At 49.9% G+C, this 5,322-nt stretch overlaps 1 long non-coding RNA gene across 1 annotated transcript; it reads right to left on the bottom strand.

Moving 5' to 3' along the window:
- Positions 1 to 1,015: 1,015 nt before the first annotated feature.
- Positions 1,016 to 3,625, bottom strand: LOC140650360 (uncharacterized). Its single transcript, XR_012041952.1, has 3 exons — positions 3,262 to 3,625; positions 1,455 to 1,673; positions 1,016 to 1,112 (listed from the first exon to the last, which is right to left on the bottom strand). It is a non-coding gene; the product is annotated as an uncharacterized lncRNA (long non-coding RNA).
- Between the last annotated feature and the right edge of the window lie 1,697 nt (positions 3,626 to 5,322).

The raw sequence follows: 5,322 nt of genomic DNA, 5'->3' as shown, positions 1-5,322 counted from the left end.
ACACTAACATTTTGGAGCAACTAATGGTACCCCTCTGCAGAGTCCCCGCTGTGACAGACCCTGCCTGCCGAACACATTCAGCTGCTGACGTAGTTCCTCAGGACTGCTGCAAACTGCAGTGGAGACAAGGTTCCTTCCAGAAAGGACATGTTCTCATGATCTTTTATTAGCAGCTTCCAATAAATGGAAAAACACGAGAGGGGTCACATCCTATGTAACCACCTTTTACAGAACCAACAAGGACAAAATCCCAGCTCCTGCTCTGCCCTGGAGGTTTGAAGGACTCGTTCACGCTCCTCTGTCAGGAGGTGAGAGCCCCAGACCCTGCCAGGTCCCTCCTGCGCTGGGACCGGCCCCAGGGCTCACGTGTGGTGCCTCCTCGCTTTGCCCGGTCCCTCTGGAAAGCCTGGGATGGATGTAAGGAAACTTTTCCAAGTCAGACAATGCATTAGCTGCCAAATACAGTTAACTTTTCATTATTACTTGAGCATAATTTCCACAAAATGCAGCTTCCATTGCCCAGAAATACTTCCTACTTAAAAATAAAAACACACAGAAAAACCTCACTCCAAAAGCAAAAGCAAAAAACTCCAACAATTTGACACACCAGCGTTCACCTTCTTGTGTGTGGGCTGGTGGGTCACAGGTCCAGTTTGCTGGATGCACCGATGCTTCCGATGAATCTACGACATCCCTTTCCATCCACCCACAGACATAATACAGTGGGAAGCGAGACAGCGCTGTGCAGAGCAGTTACAAGGTAGTGTAGTTACAAGACAGAAAGAGAAAGGATCCTACAAATAGTCCAAGATTCATGTAACACCGATCCGGAAGAGAGCTCTGGACTGTACAGCAATTCCACAGTCTAAGGGGGAAAAAGAAACAACCAACCTTACAAACAGCACAGTCAGTTCTTTTCACAAACTGGAGCGGAAGGCAGGCTCTGCTGCTGCGTTTCAGCATCCTCTTCACAAAGCACTTGCAGAAATCAGCAACGAAAATCTACCTCTGGACTGACGCTTGTCCCCATCACAGGCCCAACGGGAACAGGGAGAGCGATCTCTTGCTGTACCCAAGAGCTGCTCCATTGCATTCCTGCGGTGAAGTATCTGCTGCAAAAAATACAAGTGGCACGGTCAGTGCTGGCAGGCACTCACTCTGCACGAGGTGCCGGGCACCACGGGCTAGGCAAGGCGACGAGAGCCAGGTACGAGGCATCCCGGTCCTGCACACTATGCAGGGAGGGGTAATGAGGCCAAGAGGCTTTTGAGAGAAGCACAAGAAACTCACTCCTCAGCCTCACATCAGCCCAGAGAAAAACCATCCTTATGGCTCCTGGTGCTGGGGGTTGCAGTGGCAAATCCCTCCTCCCCTGCCTCACAAGACCTGCCTGAGGCAGCTCGGGCCACCATTTCGACTCCAAGAGCCGCTCCCTGATCTACCCCATCTCCTACCTGATGAAGCCCTGGCCATCCCTGCAAGAACATTGCTCTGGCTGAAGCTGGGCTGGCAGGATGAACTCCTGTCCCCAGCTGCTGGTCTTTGCACCGAGGCTTGAGTAGTGGGTATTTGAGCTAGATAAAGCTACTAGCCACGGTGGTTTTGTTGCTTTACATCTTTGGAAATGAGATCGGTGTCTGCCTCCGTGAGGTTAAGTTGATTTGTACCCCGATCTAAATAAACACAGAAACAAATATTTTAAAAATCTTGACATTAACCTTTTTTTTTAGGTTTTTGTTTGTTTCCAGTCAAACCCGTTGACCAATTTAAAAGATAAAACTAGAGTTTAAGTTAGAAATAAAATAATAAAAAAGGCTGACCTACAGAGCAAGTATGACAAAACCTTCGCTACAGAGAAAATTGTCTGGCAATCCTGCACACTTGTTTCTTCTGCTGCAAAGGGGAGGCCCTGGAGTGCTTTTATTTTTCCTGGGCTGTGTGAGTTAATACACAGTTAAACTTGGGGACAGCAAAAAATTATTTACGCTGGTGGGCACCACAGCAGCCCTTGAGCTTGAACCAGCCAGCCACTAATCCCATCACAGAGCCAAGGGCTCTGAGACAGCAGCCCTTGCCCAAAATTCAGGCCAAAGGCCCATCAGGAGGCTGGAGAATTTGGGTGGGAGGCAGATACAGATGGCTGCGTGCCTGGGAAGGAGAGGGGGCGGTGGAAACACAACAGTGGCAGGCAGGGACGGCGAGCCAGCCTTGGAGATCGCACAGCAGCCCCAGCAGCGTGACCCCGAGAAAAAGCAGAGTGCTTTTCACTGACTATTAGCTGAAAAGAGACTTGGAGCCATAAGCAATGAAAATGCCTCCTGCTGTTCTAGCCTTGCTGTGGTTGGAGAAAATAGGACTGAGATGAATTGTCGCTTCCTTTCCTACAAAGAAAGTACCCAGCTCGCCAGCAATTTCTCCTGCTGGTGGAGACAACACGCGAGACCCTTCCCACAATGGCTGACCTCTTGTGTCAAGCAAGGGCGACACCATAATTGAAATTATTTTTGCTAAAGCTCTGACTTGCATTGCTGAACCCCTGGGAAAGGGCCCCTTGGAAAGGGAGACTTAGAGATGGGTTACGTTTCCAGGCCTGGTGCCTGAGCCACGGATGATTCCAGCCTGCCCAAAACTGGGAGGCCTCCTACACCAACACAGCTGCTGTGGAGCTCTGCTGCGATTTTACCACCACTAGCCCCAAAACTGCAGCCAAAATTTTGGGAGCTGTATGTCTTTCACCAAGTTGTATTTGGCTGTATCACTCCCACCCAAATACACTTAGGAGCCCAACCAGGTACTTAAGTTCTGGCCCCATGGACTTACAAATGTGTCTAAAAAGACAGTAGCATCACAGGAAAGCAGAAGCTCTCGGCATCTCCCAAGGAGAGTTAGGAAGGGGTTGAAGGCACCAAATGCCAGTTTTGGTCCAGAGGTGCTACAGAGCAGACCCCTTGCTCAAGCCCCCTGTCCCCAAAGACCTGTTTGGGTGAGATGATGTCCCAAAGCCATCTGCAAATGCTGGGCTGATGCAGTTATGCTGGGGTCCCATGATCCTCTCTTCCTCATCTTGAACCTGAGCCTCTGGGTGGGGGGGGTGTTAGCCTTGTTTGCAGCATGAAAAGGATGAAAAGCCTGTCTTGCAAACACTCAGTTGACACAACCTAGTACTTGCTGTCTGCAGTCAGCTTGAACATAAACCTGTTGCTCTCAGTGAAGCTGCAGCACCTTACACCAAAATAAGACCCAGCCCCATATTTTGATTACCTGATACTGCCTTTAGACCCTTTCTGTAATGCAGCATATTTCAAGGGCATGAAATATCCAGGAAACATAAAGAGCAGGAAACATAAAGATCAGGAGCACCTCTTGGTCCTGAAAAGCCATAAACAGAGACTGTTGAAGCAGTGTCATAATCGTTAAACAAACCACCCCAAGACACCCTTGTTATGGACAGTCTAAGCACGAGCAGGAGGTGTCTTGACAGCTGTGAAAAAGGCACATATTCATGCAAGACTGTGGAAAGCAAAGAGATGCAGGGATTTGCAGGCCCATTGCTAAATAAAGAGGGACAGAGCTGGGCAAGCTGCATACACAGCCCCTTTCCACAGGACAGCCTTGATGAGCACCACTGCTGGTGACCCAGCTTGAGAGCAGCACCGAGGCCAAAGTCACCCCCTCAACCTCCACATAAGCCTCGATGCAGCAGAGCTAAGAGGGGAGCAGCAAACAGCAGTCCCAAACCTGGCTGAAATGACCCCAATGCACACATTGACTCAGGACTGGGACCTTCTAAAGGAGGAGGCTGAGTTGCCCCCCCAACATAGGCAGGGATGGGGGGCAGAAAACAAGGGCGAACACAAGGGCAGGATCTCAGAAAGCCCGCAAGCATTACGATCAAGGTTGTAGCTGACTTTCCAGCCAAAGTCTTAGTTGACAGCTTGTGCTGGTTTTGGTGGGGATAGAGCTAATTTTCTTCATAGTAGCTAGTATGGGGCTATGTGGCCATGCATAAGTCCACACCAGAGCAGGTATATCTTGAAGTGTCTGTGGCCGTGGTTATGTCTGTGCCACAGCAGGTATACCTCTGAAGGGATTGTGGCCCAAGGATAAGTCCACGCTGGAGAAAGTACACATCAAAGCATCTGTAGCTGTGGACAAGTCCACGCTGCGGCAGGTACACCCTGAAGCATTAGCAGCTGTGCATGAGGTCACGCTGGAGCACCTCAAAGCATGTGGCCATGGATAAGCCCATGACAGAGCAGGTACACCCCTGGAGGGACTGTAGCCATGGGTAAGGCCATGTTGGAGCAGGTTTACTTCTGAAAGGACTGTGGCTGTGGGTAAGGCCACGCTGGAGCAGGTCTATCTCTGAAGGCATTGTGGCCCATGGAGAAGGCCACACTGGAACAGATGCACCTCAAAGCAGCTGCGGCTGTGGATAAGTCTACACTGCAGCAGGTGTACACCAAAGAGACTGTGGCTCTTAGATAAGGCTTCACTTGGAGCAGGTACTCCTCTAAGGGACTGCAGTCTGTGGATAAGTCCAAGCTGGAGCAGGGGCAAGGGAAGAAGTTCTTTGCAATATTAAACCCGATGGTCTGGTCCACAGGGACCAGGGGCGGAGATTGTAATGGAAATACCTTTAAACCCATCATTAACCCATCATTTGAGTTGCATGTTATAGGAATTACTGAGGAGAGCTGGCTGCAGAGACTATCGCTGGTTCGCCCATCAGTCATGCGGGGCTCCCACAAGCACCTCTCCCCACATCAGCCTGTGTGAGCTCAGGTCTCTCCCAACAGCTACTCCACAGGGTCCCTTCTCCTTCCCTACTTCTGCTCCTCCTGTTTCCAGCAACCACCAGCCAACAGCTTTGCTAGGAAGCAGTGAACCTTTGCATCCGATGCCCAGGCGGAGTAATAAATACACAGCTTAGGTGTCCAGGACCACAACTTTCTCACCCTCAAATCACACAGAGATCGACTTTTGTTGTTTCTTCTCTATCCCCATCTTTGGGAGAGGAGACAAGTTCAAAAAATGTTCTCAGAGAAATCAAGTTTTCTAAGGAATGGGTTTGGGGCCCTTTACTTCAGACACCCACTAACATACAGCTATAGACATGCAAAGCTGCAGAGACTCGGCACACACAGGCACTTTCTATATGTTTAATCATAATAGTTTTAACACCCATAACCCACTAAGAAGCAGCCAGTCACCACTTACCTGGGGCTGACAGGAGATGATGTATCATCGCAGCTCCCATCCTAAATGCAGTTTGGTCCTGGTTTTGGCTGGGATACAGTTAATTTTCTTCCTAGTAGCTGG

This window comes from Ciconia boyciana, chromosome 3, assembly GCF_034638445.1.
Source record: "Ciconia boyciana chromosome 3, ASM3463844v1, whole genome shotgun sequence".
Lineage (NCBI taxonomy): Eukaryota > Metazoa > Chordata > Aves > Ciconiiformes > Ciconiidae > Ciconia > Ciconia boyciana.
Note: the sequence above shows the minus strand (reverse complement) of the source record. Positions and strands in the feature narration are given on the sequence as shown.